The sequence below is a fragment of the Camellia sinensis genome, chromosome 2, assembly GCF_055761805.1.
Source record: "Camellia sinensis isolate YWXY chromosome 2, ASM5576180v1, whole genome shotgun sequence".
Classification (NCBI taxonomy): Eukaryota; Viridiplantae; Streptophyta; class Magnoliopsida; order Ericales; family Theaceae; genus Camellia; species Camellia sinensis.
This window is the reverse complement of record NC_138962.1, coordinates 214,717,149-214,732,373: the sequence shown is the minus strand read 5'-3', so window position 1 is coordinate 214,732,373 and position 15,225 is coordinate 214,717,149.

The following is a 15,225-nucleotide window of genomic DNA, read 5'->3' as shown; positions in this document are numbered from 1 at the left end:
AAAAAAAATTAATTGGATAAAAAATAAATATATCATGAAATTTACTTAAAATATAAATTATTTAAAAAAATTTTAATTTTATAATAAATGATAATTTTTATTGATAAATTATCAAATTAATTAATAATTTTTAATAATATCATAAATTTATTTCAATTAATAATTTAAATAATAGAACAGTAATAAATTTTATTTTTTATTTAATTTTATAATAAATGATAATTTTTATTAATCAATTATCAGATTAATTAATAATTTTTAATAATATCATAAATTTATTTTAATTAATAATTTAAATAATAGAATAGTTATAAATTTTATTTTTTATTTAATTTTATAATAAATGATAATTTTTATTAATAAATTATCAAATTAATTAATAATTTCTAATAATATCATAAATTTATTTCAATTAATAATTTAAATAATTAAACAGTTATAAATTTTATTTTTTAATTAATTTTATTAAATAAGAAAATTTTAATAATAGAGTATTTGTAATTTTTTAAATTATAAGAGACAATCGTATGTTAAATAAAATCTTAAGAAATGTATTGGTAAATTATTCAAGTTGATTATTTTTCAGTTTTAGTAATTTCAATTTTATTTTTTCACTTTTGATGGATCAAAGTGAGATTTTAAAAAATATAATGACAAATTGGTGTTTTGAGAAGTTGGTAAAAAGTTAATTTTTTTTTAACTTTTTTGACTTTTTTGCTAAAAAAAATTGGCTTTTTCGCTAAAAAAAAGTTGACTTTTTGTGCCCTTTTTGTGTAAAAAAAATTTAAAAAGTCAAAAAATTAACTTTTTACTGTATTCCCAAATTGTCCAAAAGCGATATTTTAATAAAAATATAAAAATTCTACTTAGACAAGAAAAAACTACGTATTAATTGTTTGAGGTGTCTTAAATAAGTGTACTTTTTATCTTTTTGAACTAAAAATATGAATGTTTGGATTAATTTTTAATTTTTTACAAAAAAAAAAAATGTATTAAAAAATTGTATAAGAGAAGTTATTGATAGGCCGTACAGCAGTCTGGCGGTGCATTAGGAGATAAGAAATTATTACCTACTTCTCGGGCTTAAATTGGTGGTGTTGTCCGGCCCTTGGGGGCCACCATGGGTCAAGTTTTGCTAATCAAAACCGTGAATGTGTAGAACTCGTCGAGTACCATATGTTTACAAAAAATCATGGTGATCGGATATCGATAGTTATTTGATCGTATTAGTTTTTTGTCAACCGTTAACTATAACACCATCCGTTTTTATACAAAACTAATTTGATCATATAATTAGCAATATCTGATTAACGTGATTTTTATATATATATATTACTCGACGATTTCTACACATTAAACGGTTCAGATTATAAAAAAAAGATCCGTGATGGCCCCTACTAGCCCAATATTACCCTCCAATGTAATGAATAGATATACCTAATTTTTTTTTACCCCATTGACAGCGAGCAAGGATCCTCTAGAGTGATTTTTTCCTAAAGTTTCCTAGAGTGCTACATTGTGTGGTTGAGATTTACTGGCAAGTCACATCAATTTTTCTGATGTGACTTGTCAGTAAATCTCAACCACACAATGTAGTACTCTAGGAAACTTTAGGAAAATTTCACTCTAGAGGATCCTTGGTGATTGACAGCCCAATAAAGTGCCTGCCACCACGGGTACCACAAGTCACGTCTTTGTATTGTAATATTGTGTAAATTAATATTTTTATATTTTTAATTGGTGAATAGTGATAATTTTTTAATTTTTTTGGTAATTTTTTGACTTTTTGAATTTTTCATGAGTTCCCAAACTTGGACTTAGCTCATATAAAAAAGTTGTGTTCAGATCCGTTTGGCTAGTGGCTATTTTAACTAAAGATTATTATTTTAAGGTCTCGTTTGGGAATAGATTATTTTAATAATTTTTTGATTTTTTACAAAAATATGCAGAAAAGTAAAAAGAGTTATATGACAACTTATAATGACTTTTTGATTAAAATATGTAGTCCCCAAACGATTAGTTAAATTTTTTAACTTTTTATGAAATATGTATAAAAGAATAAATAGAAGAGTTGACTTTTTATAGTATTTCATATTTTATTATATTATTATTATTATTATTATTATTATTATTTTTTTTTTTTTTATTTTTTTTTTGACTATTTTACTCTATTGTTAACTATCTTAAAAAATAAAAAAAATCATTAAAAAAAATCAAAATTTTCATCTCACTCACTCAGCAAAGCTAAAGAAGCATCACCACACATTGTACATTTTTTTGAAAAAATTAAAAAGTTATTATCAAATATATTTAGGGACGTTTTGGTAACATAGTAAAAAGTTAATTTTTTTAATTTTTTTAACAACAATGTTAGGTAGCTCAAAATTGTGGCTCAAATGGCTCAAATCTGTCAAAACGACGTCGTTTTGACAAATTTGAGTGTAAAACGACGTCTTTTTGACAGATTTGAGCTATTTGAGTCACAAAATTTTGAGCTACCAAACATTTTCCTTTTTTTAGTTATATCACCTCTTTATTTTTTTTTACTCAAAAACTTAAAAAGTCTATTTTTTACCAACTTTCTAAAACATCACTTAATTTTTTTAGCTCATATTTTAATTAAAAAGTCATTTCTCAAATAAACCAGAATGATAATGTTATAACTATACTTAAAATATAAAAATTTAATTGTCACAATTAAAAGTAAAATGATCAAAGTGATATTACAATAAAAATACAGATGCGCAAAGTAAAATTAACCTTAAATTAAAGAGTAAATTATGAAAATAATCTCTATAATTTAAACGATGTGTCAATTTGGTCCTTATTATTTTAATTTGATCGATTTTGTTCCTTAATTTAATGAATTGTGTTATATTGGTCCAATAAACAACGGTTGTTAGGTTTGATAGGCGGAAGCCACGTGTTCGACTGATGTGTCAATTTGATTCTTATAATTTACACGACTTGTTAATTTGGTCTCTGTTCTAATTTGCTCAATTTTGACAGAAACTAAATTGACACAAAGTGTAAACTATAATGACCAAATTAACACATCGTTTAATTTTCGTTTACCAAACCTAACGACCGTTATTTATTAAATTAATATAACACAATCTATTAAATTAAGTGACAAAATCAAATAAATTAAAATAATAAAGACCAAATTGACATATTTATACAACTTACCCTAAATTAAAACTTACCAATCCTGTAGCCAAAAAAAAAAATACTATTTAACAATTTTTCTGAAAATTAATGTGATCCAAATTTATCTGTTAAACATGACATGTGATGAGAATTCCTATCTTTTAGAACTTGACTAGTAAACGCCCACGTGTACTCTAAACAATTTTTCTCATGAATGTTACTGTTTAGCAATTGAATAGCAAGTTGCCTAGACCAGCCCTGCAAGAATAATAGTCTAGATAAACCTATAAATCAGACAATTTCCAGTGAGCTACTTATAATTTTTTAAATTTTATTTTGGAAGTATGCGTATCCTCTGTGGCGGTATTTGGCAATAAATTTTTTTGATTTTTTTTTTATATTTTTTTTATTAAAAGACAATTTTTTTACAAAATAAAAAAAAATTCAAACAAAATATCACATCAAACCGCATAATCATTTCACTTTTTCTCTCACAAATATCATATCGAATCAGTAAAAAACTCAACTATCTTCCCAAACACAAAAAAAAAAAAATTCTAATAATATCCTACAAGCTTATTTTGGGAAGTGGGTTATAATCCACTTCCCAGATTATAACTCACTTCCTCTCTCACAAAAAAGTTGCTTGTAAGCAGTTTTTCATCAAAAAATTGATTATAACCATCTTCTCAAAATAATCCTAAAACAACCTACATAAAAACTCACTTCCCAAACACCCACATAGTATAAAGAAAATGTTTTGGACCTTTTTTTAGGGAGATTCCCACCACTCTTACAGTGATGTAGACTAATAATGTGTTTATATTAATTTTTTTTCTTTTTTTTAGCTTGGACCAATCATAAGTAAGTGGAGGTTATGGGAGTGATGTTTCGGAGGATCTGAATCATTATTGTATAGTATAATTTGTATTTATAATTTATTACGAAAAATATTTTAAATAAATTAAAAAGTTATTATTATTTAAAAATTGAAGAATATGTGTTTTTAATTTCTGTTTTTTCGTTATCAATTTACGTCTTGCTAATGACAGCCCACCCCTAAAATCTGTCAATAACAATCACAAATGTCAAAAAATTTATAATTTGAATATATTTTTCCCACATTTCAAAATGCTTCTACATATTTTTATATATTTTTTTACACGTTCCAACACTAACAGCACCATTAAGGACTATTTTTAACATTATTTTGATTATTTTTAACTAACAATTAGTAGCACCAAATAGATACATAACACGTGGTAATGCATGAAAACAGCATCCTCCTGTACAACCCGACAAGGGCATGTACCAAGCATCTTTCATTCATTCGGATTGTTCATAGGGTAAGATTTATCAAATAAATAATTTCTATAAAAAAATTAAATTAATTAGACATCTATAATTATATAATAAAATTATATTTTTTTATTGTTTAAATAAACAATTAATATAATTTTAATATTTTTTAAAAAATAATTAAGACTTGATCATAAAACTACGAATGTCTGATTAATTTAATTTTTTTCATAAATGTAATGCTCAACAAACTATATAATATGAACAATTTAAATTATTAAATAATTTTTTTATAAAAAAATAAATAAATAAATAATTTAAAAAAAACTAGAGATGTCACAGCACAACAGCAATCCCAATCCTATGGAGCCAACTTCAAGAAAAATATTAGTACAAAAATCGTTCATCAACACAATCAAATTAATATCTCTAATTTTATAATAAGATTATATTTATTTAAAAAATAAATAAATAGCTAAAATAATTTTGATAACTTTTTTTAAATAATTAAAATCTAATTATAAAAATATAAATATTCAATTATTTTTATTTTTTTTTATGAATAATATGTTTTTATTGTACAAAAAACTTTGATCAAACGTTGTCCACGATGATGAATAGGAATAGCAACGGGCCGGGCTGGGGGTCGGGGATTACGCTCCTTATCCCTGATCCCTGAAGGTACAAAATTCTCCGTTCCCGCCCCCGATTCTCGGTAGGAAACCCATCACTACCCCGCCCCCCGCCCCCTCCCCCTTCTCCTTCCCCTTCCCCTTCCCCTTCCCCTCCCCTTAATGAGGATCGGGTTTTCCCGACTCCGAAAAATCCCTGACCCCTTTTTCTTTTTTTTTTTTTTATAGATTTTGCATATCCCATTTTATTTCTTTACTTTTTTTTGAGGTAAATAAAAATAATATGTATAAAAGCATAATGTGTCTAGACATAATATTGGCTAAGTTAACTTCTAAAATTAGTGGGCATCTCTCAAAGATATTCCATGAGTCCATCCCTTCAAAATAATCCATACAACATAATATTTCAAATGTCTAACACCCCCCCCCCCCCAAAAAAAAATAAATAAATAGTAGCATTGGTCTATTACTACCACATTCACTCAATACAACAAATTTTTTTAAAAAAATTTTAGTAAATTTATTGTCTTCTCAAAACACAAAACAACCAAAGTACATAAATCAGTACATTTTTTTGCATAGGCATCAATACATAGATCATGGACTGCTCAAATGTACATAAATCATGGAGAGCTTAAAATAAATAGATCAATACATAGATCATGGATTGCTCAAACAACTAGTACATTGTTTTAAAAATTTTAGTAAATTTATTATCTTCTCTCAAAATACATAGATCTGAGAGAGAGAGAGAGAGAAGCACATACCGCTGGGAGAAGGGACAGCCAGTAAGAGAGAAGGGAGACATTGGTGAGATAGAGGCAAGTTGCCGTAATCGTAAGAGAGAGGGAGAGTCGGTGCGGGAGAAGGAAGATGCCGGTGAGGGAGAAGGAAGAGGTCGATAAAGGAGAAGGGAGACGTCGGTGAGGGAGGAGCAAACGACGGCGGCAACCAAACACAGAGAAGAGAAGAGAGAGAATCCGATGTGAACCTCTGAACCTAAATCTCTCAAATGAGTCAATAAGCCCGAGAGAGAGAGAGAGACACATATATATATATGGGGTTATAATAGAAACTTTAGTTTGGGACAAAATGAAGACGGGGCAGAGTCACCAATCACCGTCCCCGACTTGAAAATTGTTGGAGATTTATTTTTGAATACCATCTTTGACCCATCAAGAATATTTTTCAGGAAAAATCTATTCTAATCAGGGGTAGGAGGTGGAATCCCAACCAGTCAGGTTCAAATTCTCATCTGTAATGATGAAGAAAAACAAAGCAAGACTTTAGTTAAGTGGTCCCAACTTAGCAAGGAATATTCTGTTGACCACATTTGATTCCCCATATCTCTTTATATATAAAACCCGTTGCTTAAGCGTTACTCGGATATATATAATTAACCAAAATGTTAATCACTCTAACTAATAACAAATAATTGAACTAAAGAAGTGAATGGACTTGTTCAAAGTATATAAATTACTTGTTATCAATAAAATAAAAAAGGACAAAATTCTCATAATTTGAGTTTTAAGTTGTATTTTAAGTTTTGAGTTTTTTAAATGAGTTTTGAAAAAATAAAAATAAAATTGTTTAGTTTTAAGTTTTGAAAAATGTTTTGAGTTTTGAAATCTATTTTGATATTGTTTTGAATTTATTTTTTAAAATATTTAAAATTTTTCTTATTTTTATTTTTTTAGGATTAATATTTTTTATTATAAATATATATATATATATATATATATTAACGTACGCTGTATTTAGTGCCCTATTTTCTTTTAAATTTTTTTAAAATGTTTAAAAAATATTTTTCATTTTAAATATATAATTTTTATTTAAAATATTTTTTTATAATTATTTTTTATTTTAAATATATAATTATTTTTTATTTTAAATATTTTTATTTTATTTTATTTTTATTTTTAATTTTTTTAAATGTTATTTAAATTAAAAAAATTAGATCGCACATATATATTTAAATCGAAATGAATTATTTGGCCTATACTTAAAAAAATAACAATTTTTTTTTTGCAAAAATTAAAAAATTAAAAAATTAAATCTTCAAAAATAAAATTAAACATTTTTAAATTGACTTTTTTAGTTTTTGTGTTTTTTTTGTTTTTAGTGAATATTTTTTAAATTTTAAACATTTTTTTTACTTTTTTAGATGCACCTTACTTAGATGTATCTAAAAAGTAAAAAATTTGTGAAAAACTATTTAAAAAAATTAGTAAATACATAAAAATACAAAAAATGTACTGAATTTTTGTATTTTTTTATATTTTTGGTATTTAGTGAATTTTTAAAAGATTTTTTTTTATAATTTTTTTACCTTTTAGGTGTATTTATGTTAGGTGTGTCTAAAAAGTAAAAAAATTGCTTAAAATATTAAAAAAAATTAGTAAAAACAAAAAAACATAAAAAATAAAAAAGTAGAATTTTCTGAAAAGTGTTTTGGAAAACTGAAAACCAAGCAAGGTATGTTGAAGAACAAAATAAAAAAAAAAAAAAAAATTTTGAAAAAAAAAAAAATAGAGTTTAGTTATAAGTATTGAAAAGAATTATAGAATTGTGTTTTAAAAATTTTATTTCATGATAAATTTTAAAAAGGGTTTTGAAATTTTTTTATCTACGTGATGATTCTAATTTTTAACTAAACGGTACCAAAGCAATTTTAATGTAAGACTTTATAGTTAAGTAGACCCAACTTGCCAAGGAATATTCTGTTGCCCACATTTGATTTCCTATCTCTCTTTATAAAAAAATATTATAGGGTCTAAATTTTTTTTGAGTAATATTAGGGATTTCAAATATTTTATTAAATCTTTTACATGTGAATTTTTGTGAGTCCCTATGTAAGAGGTTTGATAAAATATTTGATAAAATATTTGGAATACATAGCATTTCTCAAAGTTTTTACCAAATAAATGAGCACATGTTTCACATGGGTGGGGTTCATACTTTTGACACTCCACGGCCGTGAAGCATTTGATTATTCATTTGGTAAAATTTTTGATATATATAATTAATAAAAATGTTAATCACTCTAACTAATAACAAAATTAAACTAAATAAGTGAACGGACTTTTTCAAAGTATTTAAATTACTGGTTATTATCAATAAAATAAAAAAGGACAGAATTCTCACCAATTCATTAAAAATGTGGTTTTGGACGGATTAGTCCGGTCAATTTAACAAATTATGGGTCATGTTTAATAATTTATTTTGTTCATTCTTTATATTTGATATGTAAATGATTTATGAAAAACATTAAATTGATTTAATAAATTTTGTCACGTGATTTTGTTATATTTACTTTTATTAAAAAAAAAAGAATGAGTTTGAAATAGGCTGTTCATTCGAATCAATTTGATACTAAGAATTAAACAAAATAAATTATTAAAACGGGACCTGTAACTGGCTTAATAGGCCTAATTGAATCATTAAGGGATCGTTTGGCAATAACTTTTTTAGTTGACTTTTTGATTTTTTTGACTATTTTTACTTGGAACTTTTTCGGTTGTTTGGCTGTCTTGTTTAGATTTTTTGACTTTTTGTCTTTGGAATGACAATTTTTTTTTGTCTTTTTGTGACTTTTGTCCTTTTATAATTTTTTGATTTTTTTTTTTTGTCCTTTTATAATTTTTTAGCCCCTAGAGGAAACCAAACGAGCACTATCTAGTTCACAATCTAGAGAGATCCAGTTCCATAATAAAATATATTGGTTGTTATGTTTGGTTTAGTTTTCTAAAATTATTTTTAGATATTTTTTTGAAAATTAGAAACAATCAGAAAGATTTTATAGTTTTGTATTTTTAAAAAGGAGTATTTAGTTTAAGGCCTCGAATATTAACATTTTTATAAGATAAAATGACATATAATATTTCCATAGTAGTTGGGGCTCCTTAACATTTTTACAGAGAAATTTTAATTCATCATAGAAAAATTTGTTAATATTATTGAGGAACCTTAATTAATAACAATTATATATATTGGACGTCTCTTACTATCAAAAATTGGAGAGAGATATTTGACTAATTTTTTATTTTTAAAAATTATTTATGTCCTCCCAAAAGATAAAACTATAATGATAAATATTTTTTATTTTTCACCAAATTATTTTTTTGTTTTTTATAATTTTTTTTTTCTCAAGACTAATTATGGAAATCAAACCAAACAGATCATTTGAAAAATGTCATATGTGACATAGTTGAAAATTAAAATTGAATAAATTTAACAATTAATATTATTTTTTAAAGGGTTAAATTCATTTTACTTCATTGTGATTTGGGGCTATAGCACTTTACCCTCCTATTATTTAAATATAGCCAGAAAGCCTCCATGTGGTTTGGATGATAATGCTGCCGTTAGTTTTTCTATTCAAACTAATGGAATGTGTATTACGCACACTATTATTTAGAGTGGATTTTGTTTTCGAAAAACTTAGAATGAAATTAATATAACAAAATGATAGTTTTACTTTCATTTTTTCCAAACCTAAAATTAGATGAATATGTTAATTAAATTAAATTATATTTAAGAATGCGAACTTTTTTGATAAATTCTCTTTCTAAGAGTTTTATTCCATCCAACCCATATTCTTTTTTATTATTCCCTTTCTAAGACCAAAACACCCTTACACCCTGTTTGAAATAAACTAAAAAATACAAAAAGTTAAAAAGTCATTATCCTATTTAAGTCACATCATTTTATTTAAGTCACATCACCTCTTTACCATATCACTTCAAACCTAACCCATACCCAACCATATTTCATAAAAAGTCAAAAAGTACACTTATTTAGGACATCCCAAACCACCCTTTAATCTCTCCTACCCCCATTAATGTTGATATTTAATGTTGATTGTCATTGTACGGGCATGAAATATTCTTCCCGTATAATCCTGTTGATCCAGTCTGCGCTCCTCCGTACGACGTCGCTTTATTCCCTGAAAACACAAACGTGAGCTAGCCGGCGGGTGTGTGCCGGATATCTCTCCGATGCCTAAGTCAGCAAAATAGACAAAGACAAAAAGCTCTGTGTATTTGAGAAAAAAAGTTGTGTGTTACTTCTCCATAGGTGATGTTATGAGCTTTTATAGGTTTCGCGTGGCACAATCCTAATAGGACTCTTACTCCTCCATGTAGAGTCCTCCTAGGATTCATACTCCTGAAAGATAATGCTTATCCTTCAGCACCCCCCTCACTGCTTAAACCAAGTGAGATGGTTTTATCATGGCCAGACTCCAACATGACCGAGGTAAGCATGGCTATGCTAAGCCGCAGACTAGACTGAGATAACTCTATCTCGGTTCTTCCATTCACTGCTCCTGCCACGGTTTTCCCAACGTTGACCATAGTATTGCTTAGACCGTGCTAACCATTAGCTAGGTCCGATAGAGCTAGCAGCGCTATACCGTGATCGGACTAACTCTGTGTGCGGCATCCTGGCGACTGGGCTAACCGCAGTACTCTCCCGAACCGAGATAACAATAGGTTCTCGGGGTTCGGATTAACTTTAGGGCCGTCTGGAACCGGACTAACTTCAAGGCTCTAGGACCGGACTAATCTTCAAGGCCTTTTTACTCTGCCCTCTGTATTGTGGCCCACAACAGCCCATTACCCAGCTCGGCCCAACTTTCATATAAATTTCCCTCTCAATTGCTCCTTAATTCCATCTGCGTAGCATGATAGGGATTACCTGTCACTAGCCGAGCTAAAAAAATTTCAGAATTCCAACCGAGCTAAAACCATTTAACCTTTCCAGTTGAGTTAAAAATCCTTTTAGCCTTTCCAGCCAGGCTTAAAAACCCTTTTAGCCTTTCTAGCCGAGCTAAATTCACACCGGGCTGTACCTGTCCGGTCAAAACGTCTCTTCAATCACAGCAACTGAATCGTTTCTCATTCTTATGACACGTGGCCCCCTCTGATTGGCCCAATGCAGCTGTCACGCCGTCTTCGTACTCCGTGAATTTTGAACAGTTCCCGCCTCTAGTCCTTGCATCAAAACAAAACTCTTTGTTTTTTTTGAATCACTCACCACACTATTCTTTTCCTCTTCTCGTTCGCTCGTTCCTGAGCTTCTTCAACCCTGAACCTGCTGAGTTCGTGTTCTTCATTGCCGTTGCTTCCATCTCTGATTTCTTTCTCTTGACCTGGTAAGTTTACTCAAACCTGCCTTGTTTTTGTTATTTTCGCTTTTGCTTTTACAATACATGTATTTTGTGTATTTTTTCAAAACACATACCTTTCTTTCGAGTAATAGAACCTCTGGCTTTTCACGAATAAACTGAAACACTGATTTTGATCCAAAATTACAATATAACCGAACTAAAAAGTCGTTTGAAGTTGATGTCACTCTAGCCAGGCCATTCAACCGAACTAACACTTCACGTTATAACAATAATTTCAACAAGTCAAACCACTTTTTGTTTTAACTCAACCGAGCTAGCCAACCGCACTAAGTCTGCGTAATAGTGCGTCTGTTAGTCTCAACCACGGCCGAGCTATAACTTGGGGCTAACCTAGCCTTCGTAGTTAAAACCGAACTACAAGTGCTGGCCCTAGAGGCTCAACCGGGCTAACAAAACCCTTGCACGAACTGAGATAACGAACCCCTTGTATAAACCGAGATACCAAATCCCTAGTGCAAACCGAGATAACCAAACCCTTGCTCAAAACCGGGCTAAGACACGTAATATTTCACATAGCCGAGCTAAGATTTGATATATCTTGCCTTTATTTCTCTTTAGCACGGTCCAACGGTCTGTGCTTAACACCTTTATTTTTTCACTTTGCAGACTTTAGGTTGCCCAGGCACTCTTTTGAGTGCTCAACCGAGCTACTCAGCCCACTTTTGCGACCGAGATTAATCACAAGTATAATTTATTCATAACTTAAGACAAAATGGGTAAATATAGGTTTTTAGTAGAAACACTTGGTGGCCTGGCCGAATTCCAAAGGGAGTATAACATTCCTGACGACGTCCATCTCACCTTAGCCGAACAAGATATCATACCTTGGAGAAACCCTGGTTTTGTTCCCTTCACCCTCATTTCCATTGTAGAAACCGGCCTAAGATTCCCTGTTCAGCCCTTACTTTGTGAATTCCTTAGGCAAACTAGGATATGCCCAACTCAGCTTTCCACAAACTCATACCGCATAATAAATGGTATAGCCGAGCTAAACCGCCGAGCTGGCATTAACCTCGGCTTAGCCGAACTCTTTCATCAATATTCAATAGGATCAAAAGAAGATGGCTGGGTCTATTATCTAAAAATACGCCGTCGTCGAGAGAAAATAATAACGGACACACCGGATAAAGACTTGAATGATGATGATTTCTTCTGGGTTTCTGGGAATTTCGAAGACCAAGAAGCCCAGATCCCTGGTGACCAAATAAACTGGAAAAAAGGAACCCCCGGTATAATTACCTCGGCTCTTTTGCGTGCTTCTCTTTATTTCGGTTTCCTGTTCCCGAATCGAACTGACAATTGTCTTCTTTATGCAGACTCAGCCTACCTCAAGTCACTGTACAGTTACCCTAACCTAAACACACTTCGCGCCGCACTACGGTATCCTGAAAGAAGTTGGGCCAAGCTGCTCAATTTTGAACCGACATACAGATATAGTAGTCGACGAAAAGCCAGAGTAACAGACTTTTTGTTGGAGGCATCGCCTGAACCGGATCCAACCTTGCCACAAATTAACCTGGTCCGTACTACTGCTGAACAAGAGATGGTGAAGAGGAATAGAGTGAGGGCCCTCCTAACCGAAACACACCCAACCGAAGTACCACCAACCACCCAGACTCAAGAGACCGTGGTGGCTCTTCCATCTCAACAACCCTCTTCATCACGCCCAAGCAAGCGCGCCCGGACTACCCAAACCGAGCAACGCCTTGCTGATGAAGATGAAACCATCCTTCCACCAAGCCCTCCACCGAGCCCTCAGCCAGAGCGTTCTGACCGGGCTAGCTCCTCCAAGTGGGCTCCGAAAATGACTTTCCAGAACTGAGATGTCCAGGACACTGACTCGGTGGTCGCTGAGAAGGATCACATGATGGCATTCAACCTTGTCAGGAGTGTTTGCCTTCCAGCAAACATGGAGCATCACAAAAATTTGACCGAGCTAAAGGCCATCCGGTCTGCAACGAAATCAATGATCCTGGTAAGCAGCCCCTCTGATCTCTCTAATTTTTCCAACTTTTTGCTCGGTTTTGTCATTAGTTTCTTCCCATTCTTCTTCAGGCCATGCAAAAGAGTCAAATTGCCCACAAGCGTGTGTTGGAGCTCCAAAAAACAACAAGGCAAGCCATGACCGAAGTAACTGAAAAAACGGCCGAGCTAGAAGAGGCTAGGAAGCAGCTAGCCGAGCTAAAATCCGAGAACGGTCGTCTAGCCGGTCTTGTTAGCTCGGCTGAAGCAGAAAAACAAAAAGCTGCAGCCATGATCAAAGACAAATATTTGCGCGAACTTGCTAAACTAGAAGGAAAGAAGAAAGCCGAAATTGAGGAGATGAAGAAGAAGCTGGAGGGTGCTGAGACCCGTGGTTTTAAGGAAGGTGAAGCCCTTTATATTAAGTAATGTGAAGCGGCGAAGGACCTTTTCTTCAAGTGCGGTTGGAGGGTAGCCGTCACTCAGCTCGGTCATCAACCAGAGACCGAGGTCAACAATCCTCCACCATATTTTATACCGAGCTCAATGGCGGAGTATGCTGTGGCCGTTCAACAACAATTTCTTGAAGAATCAGATGAGGAAGAAGAAACCGTGCCCAATGATACTTCGGTTGTCAATGATCAGTCAGGTCGGTTGGAGCCAGTGGTGGAGAACCTGACTGATGAGCTGCCTACTGAAACCGTGCTCCCAATCGAGACTGTGCTGCCAACTGAAATCGGTCTTAGAGTTGATCTTGACACCGATCTAGATGCCGAAATAGATGATCTGTTTAACTGACTTTGTTGTTTTTCTTTTTTTTTTGCTTTTGGACAATTGTAACTTGGCTGAAGTAACATCCTTCTGTACTCGTGAACTTTGAATGAATGCTTCTTTTTTGTTCAAACTCTTATTTCGGTTGATCTTTATGCTTATACCTTTACTTTCTAACTGATGTCTAGCATGAGGTACAGCATTCTCTTGTCGAGATACTTTATCTCGGTCTTAACATTGCAACTATAAGTATACTTGCCAATCATTCTTTAGCCGAGATCCCTACCTTGGCTGAAAATACTAAAAGTTGGTTTAATCCAGCTAACCACTCTTTAGCCGATGTCTTTACTTCGGCTGAAGAGTACCAAGAGTTGGTTTAGTCCAGCCAACCACTCTTTAGCCAATGTCCTTACTTCGGCTGAAGAGTACCATGAGTTGGTTTAGTCCAGCCAACCACTCTTTTACCGATATCCTTACTTCGGCTAAAGAGTACTAAGAGTTGATTTAGTCCAGCCAACCACTCTTTAGCTGATATCCTTACTTCGGCTAAAGAGGACTAAGAGTTGGTTTAACCCAGCCAACCACTAAATTGGTTATTCCTGCCAATTTAGAATAAAATGTTTGGTTATTCCAACCAAACATCCTGCAGCCTGGATCTTTATCCTGGGCTTTGGAGGGGTGTTGGTTTTTTCAGCCAACTTGTAGATTGGTTTTTCCAGCCAACCCTAGGGTATAGTGTTTGGTTATTCCGACCAAACGTCCTGCAGCTTGGATCCTTATCCTAGGCTTAGGAATGGTGTTGGTTTTTTCAGCCAACCTCTAAGTTGGTTTTTTCCAGCCATCTTAGAGTAAAGTGTTTGGTTATTCCGACCAAACGTCCTGCAGCCTGGATCCTTATCCTGGGCTTAGGAGGGGTGTTGATTTTTCTAGCCAACCATGTTTTCAATGCCCCCAACTTACTAAAACAATTTTTACGGAATAAAACACTTATGCTGAAAAAACTACTTGTTTTATTGGGGAAAAGAAAAATTACAAGTATTTTGAAGAAAGGTTAAAAGTAAAATAGTTTGAGATTGGCAGTGTTCCATGGCCTAGGAATTGCTTTGCCATCCTCATCTTCTAAGTGGTATGCCCCCTTGCTTGCTAATCCAACCACTTTGTAAGGTCCTTCCCAATTGGGCCCTAACTTGCCATCTCCTGGAACCGTGGTGTTTCCTATCA